Here is a 12,500-nt window from a genome sequence, read left to right as displayed (position 1 = left end):
TTTTGGGGTTTTGCAGTTTTCCATGGGGTATTTTGTATGGGGAAAACCGACCCATGCCCGTATCTCCGTACCTAAGCGTCTGACGGTCTTGGACCCCTATAGGTAAAAGTTGCATTCCGTCGAGCTGAACATTTCACTAGAACATCGCGAAACGATCCGACGACTCCTTCTGGGAGTTTTTGGGGTCCGAAGGTTTTCTGGGACTTAGTCTCTGGAGCAACATTTCTGAAGCTCGGCACGAGCAACCACGCACGTGTCTTATATCTCCGTAAGTAAGTGTCTGACGGTCTTGGACACCTTTAGCAAAAAGTTACGCCCTATCGAATGGAACATTTCACTAGAACATCACGAAACGATCCGACCACTCCTTCGACCTGTTTTTGGGTTTTGCAGTTTTCCATGGGGTATTTTGTATGGGGAAAACCGACCCATGCCCGTATCTCCGTACCTAAGCGTCTGACGGTCACAGACCCCTTTAGGTAAAAGTTGCATTCCGTCGAGCTGAACATTTCACTAGAACATCGCGAAACGATCCGACGACTCCTTCTGGGAGTTTTTGGGGTCGGAAGGTTTTCTCGGACTTAGTCTCTGGAGCAACATTTCTGAAGCTCGGCACGAGCAACCACGCACGTGTCTTATATCTCCGTAAGTAAGGGTCTGACGGTCTTGGACACCTTTAGCAAAAAGTTGCGCCCTATCGAATGGAACATTTCACTAGAACACCACGAAACGATCCGACCACTCCTTCGACCTGTTTTGGGGTTTTGCAGTTTTCCATGGGGTATTTTGTATGGGGAAAACCGACCCATGCCCGTATCTCCGTACCTAAGCGTCTGACGGTCTTGGACCCCTTTAGGTAAAAGTTGCATTCCGTCGAGCTGAACATTTCACTAGAACATCGCGAAACGATCCGACGACTCCTTCTGGGAGTTTTTGGGGTCGGAAGGTTTTCTGGGACTTAGTCTCTGGAGCAACATTTCTGAAGCTCGGCACGAGTAACCACGCACGTGTCTTATATCTCCGTAAGTAAGGGTCTGACGGTCTTGGACACCTTTAGCAAAAAGTTGCGCCCTATCGAATGGAACATTTCACTAGAACACCACGAAACGATCCGACCACTCCTTCGACCTGTTTTGGGGTTTTGCAGTTTTCCATGGGGTATTTTGTATGGGGAAAACCGACCCATGCCCGTATCTCCGTACCTAAGCGTCTGACGGTCTTGGACCCCTATAGGTAAAAGTTGCATTCCGTCGAGCTGAACATTTCACTAGAACATCGCGAAACGATCCGACGACTCCTTCTGGGAGTTTTTGGGGTCCGAAGGTTTTCTGGGACTTAGTCTCTGGAGCAACATTTCTGAAGCTCGGCACGAGCAACCACGCACGTGTCTTATATCTCCGTAAGTAAGTGTCTGACGGTCTTGGACACCTTTAGCAAAAAGTTACGCCCTATCGAATGGAACATTTCACTAGAACATCACGAAACGATCCGACCACTCCTTCGACCTGTTTTTGGGTTTTGCAGTTTTCCATGGGGTATTTTGTATGGGGAAAACCGACCCATGCCCGTATCTCCGTACCTAAGCGTCTGACGGTCACAGACCCCTTTAGGTAAAAGTTGCATTCCGTCGAGCTGAACATTTCACTAGAACATCGCGAAACGATCCGACGACTCCTTCTGGGAGTTTTTGGGGTCCGAAGGTTTTCTGGGACTTAGTCTCTGGAGCAACATTTCTGAAGCTCGGCACGAGCAACCACGCACGTGTCTTATATCTCCGTAAGTAAGTGTCTGACGGTCTTGGACACCTTTAGCAAAAAGTTGCGCCCTATCGAATGGAACATTTCACTAGAACATCACGAAACGATCCGACCACTCCTTCGACCTGTTTTTGGGTTTTGCAGTTTTCCATGGGGTATTTTGTATGGGGAAAACCGACCCATGCCCGTATCTCCGTACCTAAGCGTCTGACGGTCACAGACCCCTTTAGGTAAAAGTTGCATTCCGTCGAGCTGAACATTTCACTAGAACATCGCGAAACGATCCGACGCCTCCTTCTGGGAGTTTTTGGGGTCCGAAGGTTTTCTGGGACTTAGTCTCTGGAGCAACATTTCTGAAGCTCGGCACGAGCCACCACGCACATGTCTTGTATCTCCGTAAGTAAGGGTCTGACGGTCTTGGACACCTTTAGCAAAAAGTTGCGCCCTATCGAATGGAACATTTCACTAGAACACCACGAAACGATCCGACCACTCCTTCGACCTGTTTTGGGGTTTTGCAGTTTTCCATGGGGTATTTTGTATGGGGAAAACCGACCCATGCCCGTATCTCCGTACCTAAGCGTCTGACGGTCTTGGACCCCTATAGGTAAAAGTTGCATTCCGTCGAGCTGAACATTTCACTAGAACATCGCGAAACGATCCGACGACTCCTTCTGGGAGTTTTTGGGGTCGGAAGGTTTTCTGGGACTTAGTCTCTGGAGCAACATTTCTGAAGCTCGGCACGAGTAACCACGCACGTGACTTATATCTCCGTAAGTAAGGGTCTGACGGTCTTGGACACCTTTAGCAAAAAGTTGCGTCCTATCGAATGGAACATTTCACTAGAACACCACGAAACGATCCGACCACTCCTTCGACCTGTTTTGGGGTTTTGCAGTTTTCCATGGGGTATTTTGTATGGGGAAAACCGACCCATGCCCGTATCTCCGTACCTAAGCGTCTGACGGTCTTGGACCCCTTTAGGTAAAAGTTGCATTCCGTCGAGCTGAACATTTCACTAGAACATCGCGAAACGATCCGACGACTCCTTCTGGGAGTTTTTGGGGTCGGAAGGTTTTCTGGGACTTAGTCTCTGGAGCAACATTTCTGAAGCTTGGCACGAGCAACCACGCACGTGTCTTATATCTCCGTAAGTAAGGGTCTGACGGTCTTGGACAGCTTAAGCAAAAAGTTGCGCCCTATCGAATGGAACATTTCACTAGAACACCACGAAACGATCCGACCACTCCTTCGACCTGTTTTGGGGTTTTGCAGTTTTCCATGGGGTATTTTGTATGGGGAAAACCGACCCATGCCCGTATCTCCGTACCTAAGCGTCTGACGGTCTTGGACCCCTTGAGGTAAAAGTTGCATTCCGTCGAGCTGAACATTTCACTAGAACATCGCGAAACGATCCGACGCCTCCTTCTGGGAGTTTTTGGGGTCGGAAGGTTTTCTGGGACTTAGTCTCTGGAGCAACATTTCTGAAGCTCGGCACGAGCAGCCACGCACGTGTCTTATATCTCCGTAAGTAAGGGTCTGACGGTCTTGGACACCTTGAGCAAAAAGTTGCGCCCTATCGAATAGAACATTTCACTAGAACACCACGAAACGATCCGACCACTCCTTCGACCTGTTTTTGGGTTTTGCAGTTTTCCATGGGGTATTTTGTATGGGGAAAACCGACCCATGCCCGTATCTCCGTACCTAAGCGTTTGACGGTCTTGGACCCCTTTAGGTAAAAGTTGCATTCCGTCGAGCTGAACATTTCACTAGAACATCGCGAAACGATCCGACGACTCCTTCTGGGAGTTTTTGGGGTCCGAAGGTTTTCTGGGACTTAGTCTCTGGAGCAACATTTCTGAAGCTCGGCACGAGCAACCACGCACGTGTCTTATATCTCCGTAAGTAAGGGTCTGACGGTCTTGGACACCTTTAGCAAAAAGTTGCGCCCTATCGAATGGAACATTTCACTAGAACACCACGAAACGATCCGACCACTCCTTCGACCTGTTTTGGGGTTTTGCAGTTTTCCATGGGGTATTTTGTATGGGGAAAACCGACCCATGCCCGTATCTCCGTACCTAAGCGTTTGACGGTCTTGGACCCCTTTAGGTAAAAGTTGCATTCCGTCGAGCTGAACATTTCACTAGAACATCGCGAAACGATCCGACGACTCCTTCTGGGAGTTTTTGGGGTCCGAAGGTTTTCTGGGACTTAGTCTCTGGAGCAACATTTCTGAAGCTCGGCACGAGCAACCACGCACGTGTCTTATATCTCCGTAAGTAAGGGTCTGACGGTCTTGGACACCTTTAGCAAAAAGTTGCGCCCTATCGAATGGAACATTTCACTAGAACACCACGAAACGATCCGACCACTCCTTCGACCTGTTTTGGGGTTTTGCAGTTTTCCATGGGGTATTTTGTAAGGGGAAAACCGACCCATGCCCGTATCTCCGTACCTAAGCGTCTGACGGTCTTGGACCCCTTTAGGTAAAAGTTGCATTCCGTCGAGCTGAACATTTCACTAGAACATCGCGAAACGATCCGACGACTCCTTCTGGGAGTTTTTGGGGTCGGAAGGTTTTCTGGGACTTAGTCTCTGGAGCAACATTTCTGAAGCTCGGCACGAGTAACCACGCACGTGTCTTATATCTCCGTAAGTAAGGGTCTGACGGTCTTGGACACCTTTAGCAAAAAGTTGCGCCCTATCGAATGGAACATTTCACTAGAACACCACGAAACGATCCGACCACTCCTTCGACCTGTTTTGGGGTTTTGCAGTTTTCCATGGGGTATTTTGTATGGGGAAAACCGACCCATGCCCGTATCTCCGTACCTAAGCGTCTGACGGTCTTGGACCCCTATAGGTAAAAGTTGCATTCCGTCGAGCTGAACATTTCACTAGAACATCGCGAAACGATCCGACGACTCCTTCTGGGAGTTTTTGGGGTCCGAAGGTTTTCTGGGACTTAGTCTCTGGAGCAACATTTCTGAAGCTCGGCACGAGCAACCACGCACGTGTCTTATATCTCCGTAAGTAAGTGTCTGACGGTCTTGGACACCTTTAGCAAAAAGTTGCGCCCTATCGAATGGAACATTTCACTAGAACACCACGAAACGATCCGACCACTCCTTCGACCTGTTTTGGGGTTTTGCAGTTTTCCATGGGGTATTTTGTATGGGGAAAACCGACCCATGCCCGTATCTCCGTACCTAAGCGTCTGACGGTCTTGGACCCCTTTAGGTAAAAGTTGCATTCCGTCGAGCTGAACATTTCACTAGAACATCGCGAAACGATCCGACGACTCCTTCTGGGAGTTTTTGGGGTCGGAAGGTTTTCTCGGACTTAGTCTCTGGAGCAACATTTCTGAAGCTCGGCACGAGCAACCACGCACGTGTCTTATATCTCCGTAAGTAAGGGTCTGACGGTCTTGGACACCTTTAGCAAAAAGTTGCGCCCTATCGAATGGAACATTTCACTAGAACACCACGAAACGATCCGACCACTCCTTCGACCTGTTTTGGGGTTTTGCAGTTTTCCATGGGGTATTTTGTATGGGGAAAACCGACCCATGCCCGTATCTCCGTACCTAAGCGTCTGACGGTCTTGGACCCCTATAGGTAAAAGTTGCATTCCGTCGAGCTGAACATTTCACTAGAACATCGCGAAACGATCCGACGACTCCTTCTGGGAGTTTTTGGGGTCCGAAGGTTTTCTGGGACTTAGTCTCTGGAGCAACATTTCTGAAGCTCGGCACGAGCAACCACGCACGTGTCTTATATCTCCGTAAGTAAGTGTCTGACGGTCTTGGACACCTTTAGCAAAAAGTTACGCCCTATCGAATGGAACATTTCACTAGAACATCACGAAACGATCCGACCACTCCTTCGACCTGTTTTTGGGTTTTGCAGTTTTCCATGGGGTATTTTGTATGGGGAAAACCGACCCATGCCCGTATCTCCGTACCTAAGCGTCTGACGGTCACAGACCCCTTTAGGTAAAAGTTGCATTCCGTCGAGCTGAACATTTCACTAGAACATCGCGAAACGATCCGACGACTCCTTCTGGGAGTTTTTGGGGTCCGAAGGTTTTCTGGGACTTAGTCTCTGGAGCAACATTTCTGAAGCTCGGCACGAGTAACCACGCACGTGTCTTATATCTCCGTAAGTAAGGGTCTGACGGTCTTGGACACCTTTAGCAAAAAGTTGCGCCCTATCGAATGGAACATTTCACTAGAACACCACGAAACGATCCGACCACTCCTTCGACCTGTTTTGGGGTTTTGCAGTTTTCCATGGGGTATTTTGTATGGGGAAAACCGACCCATGCCCGTATCTCCGTACCTAAGCGTCTGACGGTCTTGGACCCCTATAGGTAAAAGTTGCATTCCGTCGAGCTGAACATTTCACTAGAACATCGCGAAACGATCCGACGACTCCTTCTGGGAGTTTTTGGGGTCCGAAGGTTTTCTGGGACTTAGTCTCTGGAGCAACATTTCTGAAGCTCGGCACGAGCAACCACGCACGTGTCTTATATCTCCGTAAGTAAGTGTCTGACGGTCTTGGACACCTTTAGCAAAAAGTTGCGCCCTATCGAATGGAACATTTCACTAGAACACCACGAAACGATCCGACCACTCCTTCGACCTGTTTTGGGGTTTTGCAGTTTTCCATGGGGTATTTTGTATGGGGAAAACCGACCCATGCCCGTATCTCCGTACCTAAGCGTCTGACGGTCTTGGACCCCTTTAGGTAAAAGTTGCATTCCGTCGAGCTGAACATTTCACTAGAACATCGCGAAACGATCCGACGACTCCTTCTGGGAGTTTTTGGGGTCGGAAGGTTTTCTCGGACTTAGTCTCTGGAGCAACATTTCTGAAGCTCGGCACGAGCAACCACGCACGTGTCTTATATCTCCGTAAGTAAGGGTCTGACGGTCTTGGACACCTTTAGCAAAAAGTTGCGCCCTATCGAATGGAACATTTCACTAGAACACCACGAAACGATCCGACCACTCCTTCGACCTGTTTTGGGGTTTTGCAGTTTTCCATGGGGTATTTTGTATGGGGAAAACCGACCCATGCCCGTATCTCCGTACCTAAGCGTCTGACGGTCTTGGACCCCTATAGGTAAAAGTTGCATTCCGTCGAGCTGAACATTTCACTAGAACATCGCGAAACGATCCGACGACTCCTTCTGGGAGTTTTTGGGGTCCGAAGGTTTTCTGGGACTTAGTCTCTGGAGCAACATTTCTGAAGCTCGGCACGAGCAACCACGCACGTGTCTTATATCTCCGTAAGTAAGTGTCTGACGGTCTTGGACACCTTTAGCAAAAAGTTACGCCCTATCGAATGGAACATTTCACTAGAACATCACGAAACGATCCGACCACTCCTTCGACCTGTTTTTGGGTTTTGCAGTTTTCCATGGGGTATTTTGTATGGGGAAAACCGACCCATGCCCGTATCTCCGTACCTAAGCGTCTGACGGTCACAGACCCCTTTAGGTAAAAGTTGCATTCCGTCGAGCTGAACATTTCACTAGAACATCGCGAAACGATCCGACGACTCCTTCTGGGAGTTTTTGGGGTCCGAAGGTTTTCTGGGACTTAGTCTCTGGAGCAACATTTCTGAAGCTCGGCACGAGCAACCACGCACGTGTCTTATATCTCCGTAAGTAAGTGTCTGACGGTCTTGGACACCTTTAGCAAAAAGTTGCGCCCTATCGAATGGAACATTTCACTAGAACATCACGAAACGATCCGACCACTCCTTCGACCTGTTTTTGGGTTTTGCAGTTTTCCATGGGGTATTTTGTATGGGGAAAACCGACCCATGCCCGTATCTCCGTACCTAAGCGTCTGACGGTCACAGACCCCTTTAGGTAAAAGTTGCATTCCGTCGAGCTGAACATTTCACTAGAACATCGCGAAACGATCCGACGCCTCCTTCTGGGAGTTTTTGGGGTCCGAAGGTTTTCTGGGACTTAGTCTCTGGAGCAACATTTCTGAAGCTCGGCACGAGCCACCACGCACATGTCTTGTATCTCCGTAAGTAAGGGTCTGACGGTCTTGGACACCTTTAGCAAAAAGTTGCGCCCTATCGAATGGAACATTTCACTAGAACATCACGAAACGATCCGACCACTCCTTCGACCTGTTTTTGGGTTTTGCAGTTTTCCATGGGGTATTTTGTATGGGGAAAACCGACCCATGCCCGTATCTCCGTACCTAAGCGTCTGACGGTCACAGACCCCTTTAGGTAAAAGTTGCATTCCGTCGAGCTGAACATTTCACTAGAACATCGCGAAACGATCCGACGACTCCTTCTGGGAGTTTTTGGGGTCGGAAGGTTTTCTCGGACTTAGTCTCTGGAGCAACATTTCTGAAGCTCGGCACGAGCAACCACGCACGTGTCTTATATCTCCGTAAGTAAGGGTCTGACGGTCTTGGACACCTTTAGCAAAAAGTTGCGCCCTATCGAATGGAACATTTCACTAGAACACCACGAAACGATCCGACCACTCCTTCGACCTGTTTTGGGGTTTTGCAGTTTTCCATGGGGTATTTTGTATGGGGAAAACCGACCCATGCCCGTATCTCCGTACCTAAGCGTCTGACGGTCTTGGACCCCTTTAGGTAAAAGTTGCATTCCGTTGAGCTAAACATTTCACTAGAACATCGCGAAACGATCCGACGACTCCTTCTGGGAGTTTTTGGGGTCCGAAGGTTTTCTGGGACTTAGTCTCTGGAGCAACATTTCTGAAGCTCGGCACGAGCAACCACGCACGTGTCTTATATCTCCGTAAGTAAGTGTCTGACGGTCTTGGACACCTTTAGCAAAAAGTTGCGTATAACCATCCTCGTCAATACTCTCGAACACTGTAACTCGATCCGACCACTCCTTGGTACACTTTTGTGGGTTGCCAGTTTCGGTTGGGACTTAGTCTCTGGAGACCAAATTCTGAAGCTCGGCGTGGGTACCGGTTTTTCGTGCACGTCCGAGGGCCTCGAGCGCCCCGAGAACCCGACCTTCAGGATTTTGCTCTACGGAAGGGGGTGCACAAAAGTGTTCGTAATCAACCTCGGATTGTACTTTTCATCATCTAGGGGCACCGTAGGGACCGAAAAAAGTGGTTTCGCATGATAGTCCACCTCGACCCATGTCGACCCTTGCGCGACCCCGACCTTCAGGATTTTGCTCTACGGAAGGGGGTGCACAAAAGTGTTCGTATTCAACCTCGGATTGTACTTTTCATCATCTAGGGGCACCGTAGGGACCGAAAAAAGTGGTTTCGCATGATAGTCCACCTCGACCCATGTCGACCCTTGCGCGACCCCGACCTTCAGGATTTTGCTCTACGGAAGGGGGTGCACAAAAGTGTTCGTAATCAACCTCGGATTGTACTTTTCATCATCTAGGGGCACCGTAGGGACCGAAAAAAGTGGTTTCGCATGATAGTCCACCTCGACCCATGTCGACCCTTGCGCGACCCCGACCTTCAGGATTTTGCTCTACGGAAGGGGGTCGACTTGTGCGCAACCCCGACCTTCAGGATTTTGCTCTACGGAAGGGGGTGCACAAAAGTGTTCGTAATCAACCTCGGATTGTACTTTTCATCATCTAGGGGCACCGTAGGGACCGAAAAAAGTGGTTTCGCATGATAGTCCACCTCGACCCATGTCGACCCTTGCGCGACCCCGACCTTCAGGATTTTGCTCTACGGAAGGGGGTCTACTTGTGCGCAACCCCGACCTTCAGGATTTTGCTCTACGGAAGGGGGTGCACAAAAGTGTTCGTAATCAACCTCGGATTGTACTTTTCATCATCTAGGGGCACCGTAGGGACCGAAAAAAGTGGTTTCGCATGATAGTCCACCTCGACCCATGTCGACCCTTGCGCGACCCCGACCTTCAGGATTTTGCTCTACGGAAGGGGGTCTACTTGTGCGCAACCCCGACCTTCAGGATTTTGCTCTACGGAAGGGGGTGCACAAAAGTGTTCGTAATCAACCTCGGATTGTACTTTTCATCATCTAGGGGCACCGTAGGGACCGAAAAAAGTGGTTTCGCATGATAGTCCACCTCGACCCATGTCGACCCTTGCGCGACCCCGACCTTCAGGATTTTGCTCTACGGAAGGGGGTCGACTTGTGCGCAACCCCGACCGTCAGGATTTTGCTCTACGGAAGAGGGTGCACAAAAGTGTTCGTAATCAACCTCGGATTGTACTTTTCATCATCTAGGGGCACCGTAGGGACCGAAAAAAGTGGTTTCGCATGATAGTCCACCTCGACCCATGTCGACCCTTGCGCGACCCCGACCTTCAGGATTTTGCTCTACGGAAGGGGGTGCACAAAAGTGTTCGTAATCAACCTCGGATTGTACTTTTCATCATCTAGGGGCACCGTAGGGACCGAAAAAAGTGGTTTCGCATGATAGTCCACCTCGACCCATGTCGACCCCTTGCGCGACCCCGACCTTCAGGATTTTGCTCTACGGAAGGGGGTGCACAAAGTGTTCGTAATCAACCTCGGATTGTACTTTTCATCATCTAGGGGCACCGTAGGGACCGAAAAAAGTGGTTTCGCATGATAGTCCACCTCGACCCATGTCGACCCTTGCGCGACCCCGACCTCAGGATTTTGCTCTACGGAAGGGGGTCTACTTGTGCGCAACCCCGACCTTCAGGATTTTGCTCTACGGAAGGGGGTGCACAAAAGTGTTCGTAATCAACCTCGGATTGTACTTTTCATCATCTAGGGGCACCGTAGGGACCGAAAAAAGTGGTTTCGCATGATAGTCCACCTCGACCCATGTCGACCCTTGCGCGACCCCGACCTTCAGGATTTTGCTCTACGGAAGGGGGTGCACAAAAGTGTTCGTAATCAACCTCGGATTGTACTTTTCATCATCTAGGGGCACCGTAGGGGACCGAAAAAAGTGGTTTCGCATGATAGTCCACCTCGACCCATGTCGACCCTTGCGCGACCCCGACCTTCAGGATTTTGCTCTACGGAAGGGGGTGCACACTTGTGCGACCCCGACCTTCAGGATTTTGCTCTACGGAAGGGGGTGCACAAAAGTGTTCGTAATCAACCTCGGATTGTACTTTTCATCATCTAGGGGCACCGTAGGGACCGAAAAAAGTGGTTTCGCATGATAGTCCACCTCGACCCATGTCGACCCTTGCGCGACCCCGACCTTCAGGATTTTGCTCTACGGAAGGGGGTCGACTTGTGCGCAACCCCGACCTTCAGGATTTTGCTCTACGGAAGGGGGTGCACAAAAGTGTTCGTAATCAACCTCGGATTGTACTTTTCATCATCTAGGGGCACCGTAGGGACCGAAAAAAGTGGTTTCGCATGATAGTCCACCTCGACCCATGTCGACCCTTGCGCGACCCCGACCTTCAGGATTTTGCTCTACGGAAGGGGGTCGACTTGTGCGCAACCCCGACCTTCAGGATTTTGCTCTACGGAAGGGGGTGCACAAAAGTGTTCGTAATCAACCTCGGATTGTACTTTTCATCATCTAGGGGCACCGTAGGGACCGAAAAAAGTGGTTTCGCATGATAGTCCACCTCGACCCATGTCGACCCTTGCGCGACCCCGACCTTCAGGATTTTGCTCTACGGAAGGGGGTCTACTTGTGCGCAACCCCGACCTTCAGGATTTTGCTCTACGGAAGGGGGTGCACAAAAGTGTTCGTAATCAACCTCGGATTGTACTTTTCATCATCTAGGGGCACCGTAGGGACCGAAAAAAGTGGTTTCGCATGATAGTCCACCTCGACCCATGTCGACCCTTGCGCGACCCCGACCTTCAGGATTTTGCTCTACGGAAGGGGGTGCACAAAAGTGTTCGTAATCAACCTCGGATTGTACTTTTCATCATCTAGGGGCACCGTAGGGACCGAAAAAAGTGGTTTCGCATGATAGTCCACCTCGACCCATGTCGACCCTTGCGCGACCCCGACCTTCAGGATTTTGCTCTACGGAAGGGGGTGCACAAAAGTGTTCGTAATCAACCTCGGATTGTACTTTTCATCATCTAGGGGCACCGTAGGGACCGAAAAAAGTGGTTTCGCATGATAGTCCACCTCGACCCATGTCGACCCTTGCGCGACCCCGACCTTCAGGATTTTGCTCTACGGAAGGGGTCCTCTCTGTACAAGGTTTAGGGGTACATTTTCACCCAAAAACCACTATCGCTCAACCGAAACAACTCCTCGACATGTGTCTTCTCTGTGAATTTGGCCCCGATCTGACGAGTAGTTTTCGAGATATGCCCCTCTGAAGGTACATATTGGGACTTAGCCGATTTTCACCCATTGCGGTGTCTATGGGGTGTTGGGAATCGCTCTACCGACCAGCCGGTTGGAGATATCGATTCCCGGTCTTCGGCGCGTTTGCTCAACTCCGTAATGCCTACTTTTCGTCCATACACACAACACCTCGCAGAGTTCTCCTTCTGCCAGATATAGCGCGTGCCCCTTTGTTCGTGCACCATTTTGGCCCGTTTTTCGCACATTGCCTCGAAACCATGCGTCCGACGGTTTTGCGTCCCAAGCACCGATGTTAGAACACCACCGTGGCTAACTTTCGTCCATATACGCCAACTCCGTGCAATGTCTCCATCACCCTGTTTTTGGGTAAAAACCCATTTCAGGGACTTAGCCGATTTTCACCCATTGCGGTGTCTATGGGGTGTTGGGAATCGCTCTACCGACCAGCCGGTTGGA

The sequence above is a fragment of the Anopheles nili genome, assembly GCF_943737925.1.
Source record: "Anopheles nili chromosome X unlocalized genomic scaffold, idAnoNiliSN_F5_01 X_unloc_2, whole genome shotgun sequence".
NCBI classification, from domain to species: domain Eukaryota; kingdom Metazoa; phylum Arthropoda; class Insecta; order Diptera; family Culicidae; genus Anopheles; species Anopheles nili.
Note: the sequence above shows the minus strand (reverse complement) of the source record.